Source organism: Dryobates pubescens, chromosome Z (assembly GCF_014839835.1).
Source record: "Dryobates pubescens isolate bDryPub1 chromosome Z, bDryPub1.pri, whole genome shotgun sequence".
Taxonomy (NCBI): domain Eukaryota; kingdom Metazoa; phylum Chordata; class Aves; order Piciformes; family Picidae; genus Dryobates; species Dryobates pubescens.
Window position 1 is genome coordinate 99,686,181 of NC_071657.1, and position 14,738 is coordinate 99,700,918.

The following is a 14,738-nucleotide window of genomic DNA, read 5'->3' on the forward strand; positions in this document are numbered from 1 at the left end:
TATGGGAACTTATAGCCCCATTTCGTGTCCAGCTCCCAGCCAGAACTACAGAGGCATTCTGCTGGTCCACATACACTGATCCAATCACCACTAACTGCTGAGCAGGGCAACCGCACTATGCAGTCCCACATCATCACTGCTGATGGGTCTGGTCCTTTGACACTTGCAGGGTAAGCCACAGCAGCTCACTGACCTAAGTGAAAGCTTAGTCTTTTGAGAACAATGTTACTTTTCACTCAGCTTGGATCTGAAAGGCTGCACAGGTTTGTGCAAAGGAAATATTGACCACATGAACTGGGATGCTGCACACAGGGAGAAAGGTGGGAGTAGCAGCTCTGTAACAGTTCCCTGTAAGCTGACAGTGAAATCACATAATGAGGACACAAGATCATCATGTTCGGTCCTGCATACTCATAGATAATCATGTGCTAGATCTACAGTCAAGAAGTTCACACACAGTGCGTCATCACTCTGTCCATCACAAGCCAAGGGACACAACATTTGAAAGAACAGAAATTACACTGTACTACAGAAAGACCTGCACCAAGATCTTAAATGCAAACTGGGATTGCAGTGATGTCCATGAAATTGGGACTAATGTCCTATATTACACAGGAATATGTATCAAGTCCAAACAGTTCCTGCAGGAACAGCCTGGAAGGAAATATCTTTGCAAGGCTGAACCTAGTTATGAGTTCAGCTTGCAGATGAGAAACACAGAAAAAGCCCCCTGAAAAGATTCACAGAGGAAGTGATCACCATGGACTCCGTTTTCTCTCTATTTGCAATGTTTCAGAGAAAGACAAAAACATAAGCAGGGGGCAAAGCTCCTTGAAGTTTAACTTGTTACCAGTGCTCCTTGGCCTTTACCAAAACCCCTTCATTTGAGTATTTGCATATCAGCCATCCTGCAGCCCACTAATCTCATCTGCCTACCCCTCTGCTGTAGTGAGTGGCTCCAGCAACCAAGCTTAGGACAAAAGCTCTTCTTGTTGGTCCTCCAGTGATGACTTACACTTGGCTCCTTTAAATTTAATCCCAGGTCAGTGACACAAACTCACAAAGTCATCCAGGCCCTGCCAACATGGTGAGTCCTGTAGCACGTGTCGCATCAGAACTTTCACCTAGAAGCCAAAATAAACTTCACCTAGGATGTAATTATTTTTATTAATGAAGCATAACATCCATTAAATAATGAAATATCATTATCCTTATCAAAGACCTGTGGCAAAGTATTGATTTAGTAATTGGGCCATATCCAATTCAGCTTAATCTCCTCCTTACCTAAAGGACTTAAGAGATTCTTCTTTTTCCTCCTTCCTTATTATGTAACTAGAAAACTTCTACAGCATTTGAATTTTTCTTTCAAGAGCAGATCAGCTGAGCTTTGGGTCACTTTACATAGGCTTAAAAAGAAAAGAACCAGGCTCTCGGCATCAGTAGCAGAACTTGGTATTGTCTGCCACACTATACAATCATGCTAACTCAAAGACCAAATATTCCTCACTCATTTATCTACAAGCCAGCATCTCTGTAATGTGCTGAGCTTTTACCCATTCTGTTTTGTTTTGGTTTTCTACAGTAGGGGCAGTCCTCATGAATATATGTAAGAAATGTGTATAGTTGTGGGGTTTTTAAAAATGCATACACATTGTTAGTAACCAAGCAAGCCAGAATGTAAACCTCTGTCCTGAATGAGAGAGGCAAGGTGGGGCACTTAACCTGAACTGCAAAGACAGCACAGTCTGGGATTTTCAGTCTGCATAGGAAATACTTTTTTAAGATGTAATTTATAGGTAAGCTCTAAAAAGGGTAGAAAGAGTGAAAGGGCTAATACCTTGGATGACAGGAATCCAAGGTATCTGATTACAACAGAAGTTTGCATTTCATAAGCCTGAAATGTGGACACATACAAAATAAGACTAATGACATTTAATTTTTTGTCATTGTGGTGAAGAAGATTGATTGTTTTAAGTACACACCATAGAAATTTGTATGCCTTGGTGAGGCTTTTCAACTTTCTCCTGGACTCCTTTAAGGAATACAGATAGGAGCATCCACATATCAGTCATCAATACCCTTCCAATATATCTGACAAAGGACAGGCCAGAACCAAAGAGACTCAGCAATGTTGCCAAAATTTTTGATCAGTCTAAAGTTCTCCTTTCTTCTCCTCTGTGATCACATTAAGAAAGTCTGTAACACTCTTGAACCTCCAGGAGGGATGGCTTGGAATTGACTCTGGTTCTGAGTACTATGGCTTGTATCTACCTGCTTGATTAAAGTTAGTCATGCCAAGACATGAGAGGGGCTATGACTGAGACAGCCCCCTTGTTCAATCAGTACTGAGATGACTCACTGAGTTGGCTCCATCCTATAATCTGTCCTCATTAACAGTTAAGAGTTAACTCATATGAGTTAACTGCTTCTAAGAATTGCATACATGGGGTTAATTACAATAGAAAAAGTTTGCACTGATAGAGAACTTAGTTTGTGTTTACTCATCAATTAATAGCACAATGACATAAATCATTGTACAATGTCATTGTACATAAGTCATTGTACAGTGGCAGTGGGCGCTGCTCCATGGAAGCTAGAAAACAAAAGAGAAATGCAAAGCTACACTTCAGGTTCCAGAGAAAACTCCTTAAAACAAATGGGAACAAGACTTGTCACAGAGGCAACATCCTGCCAGTCTGTCATATATGAAGGGATAAAAAAACAGGCGACAAGCTTTTGACATCTTGTAACAAAGTAATGGTTACATGGCAACATAAGTGTAGCTATTCAACACTAGAGTGAAATGAACACAGAAAAATTAGACCACAAATTCCCACCTCTGGTAGACAAAACAGGGAAAAGGTGCTGCCTTGGTAACACAAAAATGGTGCAGAAAGGAGTTTCATAGGAAGGGGAGATAAATATATTTAAAAAAAAAATTATTCACCTTAAGAAAGAGCTGAGCAAATGACGTGAAAAATATTCATCATTACTAACGGAAGATGTATCTCTCTACCGTCCCATCTTGCCTATAGCATACACTTGGCTGTTGCCACTGAGGTTGCTGCAGTGAAATGACATTGCACAGTCAATGTCATTTTATAGAAATTGCACTGCAGCAGTTGTAATCTGGCCGGGTTCAGAACATGAGTATAACACTGATAACGCTTGCGTGGAGTTGCAAAATGTTATTTTGTTCACGCGTTAATGCGGCAACTTACAAAGCTGAACTGCTCCCACACCACTCTCTCATGCTGATGTAGGTTAATTTCCTTTACCATTGTTTCCCACTCCCTTGAACTTGCTCAATCTACCCACCTTCTGGGTCCCAGGCTGATATCCTAGGCAGCAAAAGAAAGCATTCCTTCTGCTCTGGTTTTGCTTGCACTGCATTAGGCAAGCATAAATTTTAAAGACAGCTGACTTAGAACTAACAACCTCCCTTCCCTCCCCCTGCTTTTTTTAATCTACTATACAGTATAGCAAATGTGCTGTTGAGCACTGTAAACATCAGCGACTGGACCCTCCCTAGGAGGATCCTTCAAGAGAAGCTGGAACCTGCTGTACTGACATACTGAGCAAAGACCCACACAGCACAACTGTGGACTTTAGAGAAGTGCAACGCAGGCAGAGGGTGCATAGCGAGAGGTAATGGCAGAGCTTTAGGGTGACAAAAGCCATTTTAAAGGAAATCTGCGCTAAATGTTTTTAAACTAAAGTCTCAGGACACTTCCCTTACCCAAGGAAGTGTGCTGACAGTATCATTTTAAAAAAAAGCTGCTCCTAATTTTAGTCTTGGCAAATCAGCTGCTGCTGTGAATGTGCTTTTTGGTGTGCTCCAAGAAGCCATTATGCTCCCACATCCCAAGTACTTCCACTGGAGAGCTGGTAATTCATATAGCTACAGTGGGCTCCAAATCACTGAGGGATATGCAATGAGATATAAAGGCCTTAGGTTTCTGGTGGGTTTTGTTGTTTAAATCAACCTTTTTCAGCATGATGAAAGGTCTAATCACTACAAAACATATTCATGAATATTGGAGTATTGGGTCCAGTTCTGGGCACCATAGCTCAAGGACAAAAAACTGGAAAGAGTCCAGCACAGGGTCCCTAACATGGTTAGGGCATTGGAGGAGGCTGAGGGGGGAACTTAATAATACTTACAAGTATCTAAAGGGGGGGTGTGAGGAAGATGGGGACAGACTCTTCTCAGTGGTCCACAGTGGCAGGACAAGAGGTAGTGGGTGTGAACTTGAACATAGGAAGTTCCATCTAAACATGAGAAGGAAATTCTTTACTGTTAGGGTGGCAGAGCACTAGAACAGGCGGCCTAGAGAGGTGGTAAAGTCTCTGTTGCTGGAGACTTTCAAGGCCCTCCTGGACTTGTTACTGTGTGGTCTCTGCTTTAGGTGATCCTGCTCTGAGGTCCCTTTCAACCCCTATCATTTTGTGATTCTGTGATTCTATGAGTAGAGCCGGGCAACCTGCAAAGGTATAGTTTCATCATAGCTTCAGTCAGGGTTGGAAGGGACCACAAGGATCATCTAGTTCCAGCCCCCCTGCCATGGGCAGGCACACCCCACACTATATCAGGCTGGCCAGAGCCTCGTCCAGCCTGGGTATACAGTACATTACAGTATATTGTACTGTTGTTTGGAGACTTTAGGCCTCTCAGCCAGAACAACTAAACAAGACGTGAACAGACTTTTAATTTCTCCTGACACTCCTGTTTTTTGTCCTGCATCCCAAAGAGGATTCTCCACTTTAAAAAAAAATAATAAAAATTGAAATTATTTTGACCAGAGTTACTGCAAAAGTGAAATGTAGTTTCAGAAACAGAGGTGAGGTAGTTTTTCATTAAGTGTCATTTGTACTCTGTACCCAAGGGAGGAATCACAAAGGGATGGAGAACAGATGGCAAATAGAGGACTGAACGTTAGGGACAGCTGGAGGAAATGACCCTGCAGATGCATCCTGTAGTCAAAGCCACTTGTCAGGGTTGCATTGTGCTTATACTTTGAGTCCTGGGATGAATGCATGGAAATTAGTATGTTATAAATCCTCTTTTGATTCTGTTTGAAATTTGACTAAGCTTTTGGGTATCACTCAAACCACCCTGGATGATGTTTACACTACTTCATGGTCAGTAACTTTCCACAGGACGTTTCCCTTGAGGTGACTGCACCACTTGGAGGGTGACCCGATTTGACAAAGGTTGGACACACAGTGTGAACACAAGAACGGGAGCACCTTTCATTTGACTCAGTACCAGCAGCACCTCCAGAAATGCTCTTTTCCACTTGAGTGCAGGTGCCCTTCTAAGGACTATAGAAGTGTTGGATTTTGAAAAGGCTCCTGTGAATGCCCCGGGGCTCAGGACTCCAAAACCAGTATGGAATAGGAACATTCATAGCTATCTACAAGCCTTAGAGAAAGAAAACACCCTGTCAAGGTGTCTCAGAGCACTTAAAGGCCTATGGAGAAAAAAGAAAAAGTTGTTCCCAGGCCAAAGCAAGGACAGTATTCATATGACAACTTAACCTCAAAAGCCCACATGAAAACAAAACTCTATGTCACCTAACAATATTAACTCGCTCAATGTTTCTTACAAGAATTTTTAAACACCTCATGTAAAGATCTTATAAAAATCCAGCTTAAAAAAAAGTCAGTCTTTTGTTAAATTTCTGACCAATCAAAATGCAGGAGTACATAACAAATGCAAAGCAGAGACTGATATTAAGGGCAAAACATGTTAATGACATTATACATCTGTAAATATTGCTCCAAGTCTAGTCAGATAGACCTTAGTTCCTTTGCCAGGAGGAATTGTTATAAGTCTTTGCTATTTTGCACATTTAGGAAGATCAAGAACAGTGTACAAAGCAGTATTATTGAGGCTGTGAGTTTGTAACAGAAGAACTTTTAAAAATCAGCTTAAACCAACAAATGATAACTTCTCAGAATTGAATGGAACATCATATTAATGCACAGGTTTACTCACAGGAATGTTGTAAGCATTTTCCATCTTCTATCAGAATTTGCTACTACTACAGCAGAATGTAGTTTTGACCATCTTTCCAAGCATTCAGAGACCACCCAGGACTACAAGACATCTCTGTAGTTTGAAATATATCACCTGAGCCAGACAGTGTGTAGGGATGGACCAGCTACATCTGGCCAAGTCAGCTGCATTTACTTATTTTCTTCTTTCCAATCCTGAAAATCTGCCAAATACAAATAGCTCTGAAAAGTGCATCTCACCAACAAAGTGCATTAGGCAATGGATGTGCCACATCAGAATAACACAGGAGACAACACTGCTTCCAGGACAGAAGATTGGCAAGCAGTAGAGTACTTAGCCTGATACTAATGAGCCCGTAAAACACTGGTATACAAGAAACAGAGGAGTGTCTAACAGTCTACTCAGCATGCAAGAGCAGTAAAAGAGAAGAAAATTGGACTGTCTCCAGTAAAAAAAAATAGGCTTATATATAACTATGCATTTAAGTTATCAGAAAAAGTCTTAGCATTTTTCACGTACAGGTTGCAGTGCTTTGCAGATGAGGTTGGTATGTTTGGTTCACTCTTCGTATAGTGCACATTGAAAAAAAGGGCAAATTTTTCTGTCAGCGCAACAAATCTGTGAACAGAACTTAAGCGCTGGGTGACACTGCAGTATTCCTCTTACTACACAAAACTGCCAGGCTACACAACACTTTCCAAACCTACAGTAACACCAAGCTGGTTTCTAAGCACAGTGGTTCGTCTTCACTCTTTCTTTTCTACCTCCCTTCAGGACGATTTCATTATTCACAAACCAGGGGATTTGTTTTTATACACACTTGCATATACATTATATAGCTGCAGGTTCACCCAGCTGACTGTATTTAAAAACCTTGCTGCTTTCCCACTGACTGGAATTGAGGACTGGATCTCTTCCAATGCTGTTACCTAGGCAAGTGAACCAAAGTCATATAAATTCACCTTATGTAAAAGCAGCTCCCTTGCTTATAGCAAAAGTCTGTCTAGATTCAGTTTTGTCCAATGCTCCAGCACCTTGGGTGAAAGCAACTGATGGCATTCCCATTTCACATGGGTATCTGTAAAGTCTTCACAGGATACAAGCAGTACAAAATTGAACAATTTACACAGCTCCAGAGGCAATTTTCCATTCCACACTTTAAAATGTAGTTCAAATGGGTTATCTAAGCTGTTCCATTTTAAAATAGAGTAGCAACCTCATTGCAAAAGATTGTGAAATACTCTGCACAAAACCATTGTTGAGTCTATCTTCACGAGCATTTTCTCTGCAACTTTCAGGAAAGCTTACCTAACTGATCAAGAGGATGACTTCAGTGTATGAGAAACAGTTTCAGAGTTAACTTGAAATTCATTTGGATTTTTTACCCTGTAAGATTTTAAGCACTTATTAGATGGCTTGCTGAAGGGAGGCACAGAGCCCTAACAGTTCTGGTGTTTGCACTCCCTCCTCCCAACCTTCTCCCTTCTCCAAAATATAAGAATTTATAGGTAGAATGAAGAATTTATGGCTAGAATTTAAAATGAGTGAATTTCTTGAAATCAGAGCTATGCATAGAGTGCTATTTACAGCCTTGTCTTATGATTTTATCACTTCTTTGAGTAAAAAACAAACTCAAGAGGACTGCTCTTTAAGAATCTAACTTGGTAGAGAAACAATGTTGTCGTGACAATACTAAGAACACCAGAGACCGGAGAAAATTAGTATCTGTAAAACATTTTCTGAGGAATACATCTCACAAGTGGTTTCGTGAAAGGTTTAATTTCAAAATGGACAGTGAATACTGAGCTTGCTCTGTTAGCGTCTTTGCTTTTACACACAGTGCCTTACATATACATTTCAGTCACAGGAGACAGGGGTCAACATGGCACTTCCAAAGTACATTACAATAATTTCACAAGTGTGTCAGAATCATTTTGTTAAGTTAAAAGTTTCAGAAGTTATTATTTTGTGTCACTACGGAAAAGATAAGCCACAGCATCCAAACTACAAAAGTGATTAAACAACGTCTTCAATCCAGGTATTTCCAAGTGCACATCTAAATAAACAAAAAAGGGATTGTACTGGATACTGTGAGTACAAATACTGTAAAACAGGCTGAAGCATTCACCTGCAATATACTTAAATCTAAGTGATCTTCACTTGTACAGGAGAAGGCAACATTATCAGCTACTTCTCTGAAGTGACTGCAGACATTTCCATGCTGCCCATCTCCATCTATTCATAATATCACAGTATCACAGTATAACCAAGGTTGGAAGAGACCCCAAGGATCATCAAGTCCAACCTGTCAATATATCACATGGTAAACAAGTACTGCAGTACTTAACAGAATGAATGAGCACATCTGAACAATCACTCTTCAGCCAATAGAAAATCATTAAAATTTTTGTCTGTAAAGTATTAATAATAAAAATATAACTCAGGTATCCTTGACAAAAAGATCTTTTCTCCTCCACCAGTGACATTTCTAAACTACACAACTCTCCTTCTCAGCCTCCTTGCACTCTGCTCAGGTACATATCAAAACCTTCAGCTTCAACTACTTCTAACAATTTCCAGGCACTTCAGTTCTTAACAGGTCAGGCAGAACCATATTTAAAAAAAACCCCAAGCACATAAAAACAAACACACATACCCCGAAAAAAAAAGGCCAAACAAAATCCAAACAAAACAACACAACAACAAAAAGTACTTGTTGCTTCAAATAACTTTCCTGAAAGAAAGGGCACAGTACCAGCATGAGCAGTACTCATACTCTAAAGGCATACAGAGAAGCATTGAATCAGGGTTTTGTGAATTTGGTTTAAGCCATTTCAGGACTGATGATACAATGCAAATTATTTCCAAATCAACAAATCCATCTTTGTGTTTCTGACTCCAGCAAGAGCTGTCCCCTTCTTTTGATAGAAAACAAAGAATAAAAGGAATAGAGTTGTTTCTAGTAAGCTGCATTTTTATCTCAGATACACCCATAAACCCAGTGTGCCATCACTGAGACAGGAGCATTGTCTTGAATTCGAGTTCAGGAGATGCCTGCAGAAAGCTAACTTTTTGTACTGTACATATTATTCCTTTGCACAGGTGTTTGCAGAGTGCCATACAAAGTTACACTCACATTCATGCACATTTGATAAAGTACTGCTTTAACCAAAAAACCCAAAAAACTACTTTGAATAGAGGCTCCAGGCATGGAGCCCAGTGTGTAAGGCACCATATAAATATAAAAGATAATCCAAACTACAAAGAATTCACAATAAAATTAAACACACACAGACAGCACGTAGGAATCCACAAACCAGCTACAAGCAGTTTGTCTTGAGCATATCCTGCTCAAGCTGAGCAAGTCTGACTTTTTATGGGTAAGTATGATAAGAGCACTTTTAATGGAAGCAATGTCATTTTAATCAATCTGTCTGTCCATCACTCATATCTTTCACTTGTGCTGGAACGACCATTTTCTAGCTGCTTAATACAACAGATTGGGAAACACATCCAGGGTGGGGCAGACAGCCTTGCAGAAGAGAAAGGGTATTTTTAACCTAGATTACTTCCTCAGTGCTTTATAGCACCAGCTTTTACCAAAGGTTATACCAGCACAATAGAGAGGTAACACAAGGGCAAAAATCACTCAAGATAAAAGAAATGCTGGTGAAACTTACATCAGCCTAAGCTGATATCATGAGCAGAGTGGAGATAAGAGTCAGTGTTCCCTGCTTTTACCGTGACAAGTAATACAGACTTAACATAGTTGAGGGGCAATCTGCATACCATTGCTCCTGGCAAACAACATGCTTCATAGACTTCATTGATACCTGCATTTGTTCTCTTTGTGACATCTGTGCCACTTTGCAGGTAGAACCAAGAGCTTGTTTTGGACACGATGGGCTCTAGAAGTCATTATTGAGCTTAGTTTTCTGTGTTAGGTCAGGATTCAAAGTTAAAAATGTTACCAAAATTCAGTTCCTCAGACTCTTATCCAGAACCAGGACACTTTTAAAACTGTGATGCTCTAAATTGTGTATTTTAACATTACTCAGTTTATGAAGTACTTACAGGTCTTTTCTACTCAACATCTTCTGTGATAAAATGTTCTGTGTAACTATTCTAAGCAGACAGAACATAAATAGCAAAATACATGAAGAAAAAAATAAAATCATAGAATCACAGAGTGCATCAGGAGGGAAAAGACCCTCAAAGGCCATCTTGTTCAACCCCCCTTTATTAAGCAGGGCCACTGCCAACCAGATCAAGTTGCTCAGGGCTCCATCAAGTTTGACCTTGAATGTCTCCAGGGATGGGGCCTCCATCACATCTCTGGGCAACCTGTTCCAGTATTTCACTACCCTCATTGTAAAGAACTTTCTCCTAATGTCCAACCTAAAGCTACCATTGCCCCTCATCTTATCACTACATGCCCCTGTAAACAGTCCTTCCTCATCTGTCTTGTACTTGATGCAATAAGGTCTCCCTAGAGCCTTCTCTTCTCCAGGCTCAACAAGCCCAACTTTCTCAGCCTGTCTTTGTAGGAGAGTTGCTCCAACACTCTGATCATCTTTGTGGCTCTCCTCTGATGTCATGTATCAACAGATGTGTGGAAAATATTTTACTACAGGAATTCAGTAAAGAGAGGCAAACCCCCCTCAAAATTAATTAAAAAATAACAGTATTTCTAGCAATGATCAGAACTAAAGACTGAAATCAACGACAGGCACAGAAAAGAGACACTTGAATTTCCCTGGTGTCACACATCAGTGACAGAAAATTCACATATTTAATGTCAGTTGCAATAATTTTTTACACTTTGGACTTCAACTAAGTATCAGGAGGGTAGAAAAAGTTTTTAAATGCTACATTACTTGCAACTTCACAAAATTTCTTGTAAATAAAGCACGTGACAACAGGTTACAGAAAATAAAACAATCACATGACCCTCTGGCTTTCATTTTGTTGCCTTTTAAAGGAACTATGTTTTTGAAAGTATAATCAGATGTAAAAAAACAATAAATATATTTTTGTTGATGCTACATTTTTGTTCTGCTATTTTCATGGAGTAAAAGGTTTACTTTTAACCATTTAGGCTGCATTTGTCCTCTTGATGCATGACTGAGCCTAGGCACTGTATGAAGCCCCCTTGACAAGCAGCTGGGACCTACTCATTAGCACTGTCCAACATGCAGAGTAACGATCTAATGTTTAAATAACATGTAAAGCAAACGAGCAGAAAGATCCTAAAATTAAACCTAAGACAACCATGAAGATTTTATGACATGCTTTTTATCTCTTTTATGGCAACTATTCTTCTTAAAGTTGGAACTGTCTCTGAGTTTCCCAGTGCTTAGCTCCCAGTCATTTCACAGAACCACAGAATGTTAGGGGCTGGAGGAGGCCTTGAAAGATCATCTAAGCAAACCCCGCTGCCAGATCACACAGGAACGTATCCAGGCAGGCCCTGAATATCTCCAGAGAAGGAGCCTCCACAACCATCCTGGGCACCCTGTTCCAGTGTTCTGTCATCCTCACAATGAAATAATTCTTCCTCCCGTTTCCATGGAGCTTCCTGTGCCTCAGCTTCCACCCACTGCCCCTTGTCCTGTCATTGGGCATCACCGAGAAGAGCCTGACTCAGTCCCCTTGGTACTCAACCTTTACATATTTATAAGCATTAATGAGGTCACCCCTCTTCTCCAAAATAAAGAGACCCAACTCCCTCAGTCTCTGCTCATAAAGAAGATGTTCCACCCCCTTAATCATTTTTGTGGCTTTGCACTCAACTCTCCCCTCAGAGGCAGCTTCCAAGATTTGGTGATGTGCTTTGGGAATCAGCTTAAACTAACTATCCGCTAGTCTGAAGTCAGCATGAATGCTGGGCTGCAGGATTATTTTTAGTATAGAAGACACCACCACATCTACACATCCAGGCCTGTGTGCCATAGCTCCACTACACCTGTTTTACAAATGATCCTTAATCCACTTCAGACAATGCAAGTCGGATTAATTTAACTGGGAGCTAAACTATCTCATTTTGGCTGGAGCAGAGCAGGTTGCTTATACCAGCCTCCACTAGGAGAATAACAGGGCGTTGGCCTGACAGCCATCACAGGGAAGAGAGGCATCAAGGAGAGAGAGATGACACCTGAAGACTGCCAAGTTACATCCATAATATAACAAACATGATTTCACAAGCAGCTAATGAAGATCCAGGAAGGGATCCTGGCTCCCTTCCACCTACTGCACCTGAACACAGCACAGAGGTGATATTGTCCCACTTCCCTCACTGCACACGTGCCTCCCATGCCCATCCCAGGCACTTGTCTCCACATCTGCCCACACCTACAGAAATCTGTGTGTTAAGCAACCAGTCAAGGGCAGGCCAGAGGAAGAGATAAGTGTTAAAGCAGAAGCATGGGGCAGAAGTAGATTCAAGAGGAAGAGCAAGAGTCCAAGGTAAGGCAAAAAAAACACCACTTCCCGATTTATTGCAGCAGAGTGAAACAAAGCCAGGAAGGGCACAGCAGGACAAGGGGAGTGCACTCAGCAAAGGCCATTAAGTCATATCAGGATACAGAAACATACCTGAATAGTTCTTCTACTGGTATGTAATTAGGTGATAGGTATTTCATAGTATTCAGGCAACTTTCTACTTAAATTCTATTTGGCATGTATTATTTGACTAGCACCATGGCATCTTTCCCAACACATTCCACGAATATTGCTTCTTATAACATAACCTGCCTCGTTCTACTGGTAAATAAATACTATTTAATAGAAAGTTGATTGACACATTATAATGAAATACCATAAAGTTGTGCTATTCCCTGCAATAGAGGTGCTGCCTATGAGGAGTTTAAGCCTACATTCAGCTAGGTTTTGATATCCTAGGTTTTTGTACTTTTTCTTCAAGCAAACATGGAAGCATGAGTGTTCCCATTCCTAAGTCCGGACTGCCTAATGCTCTGGTAATACACAATAATGCTACCTTTACCTGAGGCAGCTCCAAAGCAGACTGAGAGCTTCCAGAGCAGCATATGAGATGCTCAGCAGAAGGATAAATCAGGCACCACGCTGCTCCCAGGCTGCTCCTGACAACCTGAAAAACTCGTTCAAACTTCTCCCACATGGCAACATGCAGTAGAGACCTACACACAGGTCTGGTAGGATCAAGTTACAGTGGAGGAAGGAAGAGAGTATTCATACACAGCTGTAAAGTTTCTGGTCTGTCCAAACAGCTTTAGTTAACTGAACCTGATTTCCTACACAAGCAAGGAAAGAAATCAGTAAGCTCTGGTCCATAGCCTCACCACACCTTTTCAGGCATCACACAACTCTGTTTTAGTGGCCACAACACCCAAAACCCAACCAAAGCATCAACATACTTAAAACATGTTTACAAATAAAGCATACTTACAATGCTCAAACAACATCCACAACATCCATGGTTTTAAAGGGCACGTCCAAGAGACTGGCCCAACATAGCCTCATACACTACACAGATCGGCACCCACCTTCTTCCTCAGCTCACAGCCTCACTGCTGCTGCTACTCCTTAAGGATGGACTTCCCATGTATGGCACCAGTGAATTCCAAAGAGGAAGGCAGCAAGCCAGACAGCCACCCTTCCAACTTGCCAGACAACCCCTGACTAGACATCATCCCTCCAGCCCTGCATTTTAATATAATCATTTTCAACATGTTGGACACACCTCTCCCTGGTTGCCTCTAGCTTTTGCCCCTGCAGAGAAAGAAGCCTCTCTTTCTTGATGCCTGAGACCACTTGCTCAGAAGGGTGTGGAGGGAAAACAATTTTTCAAGAATGTGCAAATGAAGTCCTTCAGTGCAAGATGGAGACCATCTCTATGCCTCATCCTTGGTGTGACTTGTTCTTCAAGGATGGAAGATGAGCTCAAGTGCCTGTGATGCATAACCAGAGGGCTTGCAGGGACGAACACCACACGATGTGGGGCACAAGCAGACGGTTTTGGGGCAAAGGTGGTGTGGGACACAGCCAGGCACTGCAGCGTGAGAGGTACAGGCAGAGGGTCTGGAGATAAGGCACGTCAGGGGGCGGATGGAGACAAGGACTGGGGATGGTGATGTACGCAGCGGCAGAAAGAGGGAGGGATGAGTGGGATACAGACAGGAGCTGGCGGAGAAGTCACAGGGGATGCGGACGCATCGGGGAGTAGATGGATAGGAAGCACCACGGGTCCCATTCCCATCCCGCCCGGCCCTGCACGCTGGAGAGACGCCGCGAAACGACCCCGCAGGCTCCCTTCCCCACGCCGCCTATCCCGCGGCGGCCGGCGCGGGCGGCGAGCGGGACAACGCCGGGCCCCCCGTGCCGCCCCCAGCACCGCCCCTCGCCCCGCCGGGGCACTCACGCGGCAGCAGCGGCACGAACCCACCGGTCCCTTCAGTTGCCGGGCAGCAACTGTGCCCGGGACGGCGCGGGCGGCGGGACGGCGCGCGGGCGGGGCAGCCCGGCCCAGCCCGGCCCGGCGCCCGCCGCCCCGCCCCGCACGGGTCGGGCCTGCCAGGCCCCCGCTCAGCGCAGCCGCCGCGCTGACAGCTGCGCCCGTGCTCGTGGCCGCACTGAGTCACCGGTCCTCGTGTTGCCACCCCCACCCTTTCCCGACAGCCGGAGCGGGGCTTCGAGCGCCCTTTGGCGTCGGCGAGTAGACCGCGACCGACGGCCGTGA

The 14,738-nt window shown here is 42.7% G+C and overlaps 1 protein-coding gene across 1 annotated transcript in view; it reads right to left on the reverse strand.

The window, feature by feature from the left end:
- ELOVL7 (ELOVL fatty acid elongase 7) overlaps positions 1-14,465 on the reverse strand; it is a 32,703-nt gene extending 18,238 nt beyond the window's left edge. The window contains exon 1 of the mRNA XM_054178248.1: positions 14,421-14,465. The gene's annotated coding sequence lies outside the window, so the exon portion shown is untranslated. The remainder of the gene's footprint in view (positions 1-14,420) is intronic.
- Between the last annotated feature and the right edge of the window lie 273 nt (positions 14,466-14,738).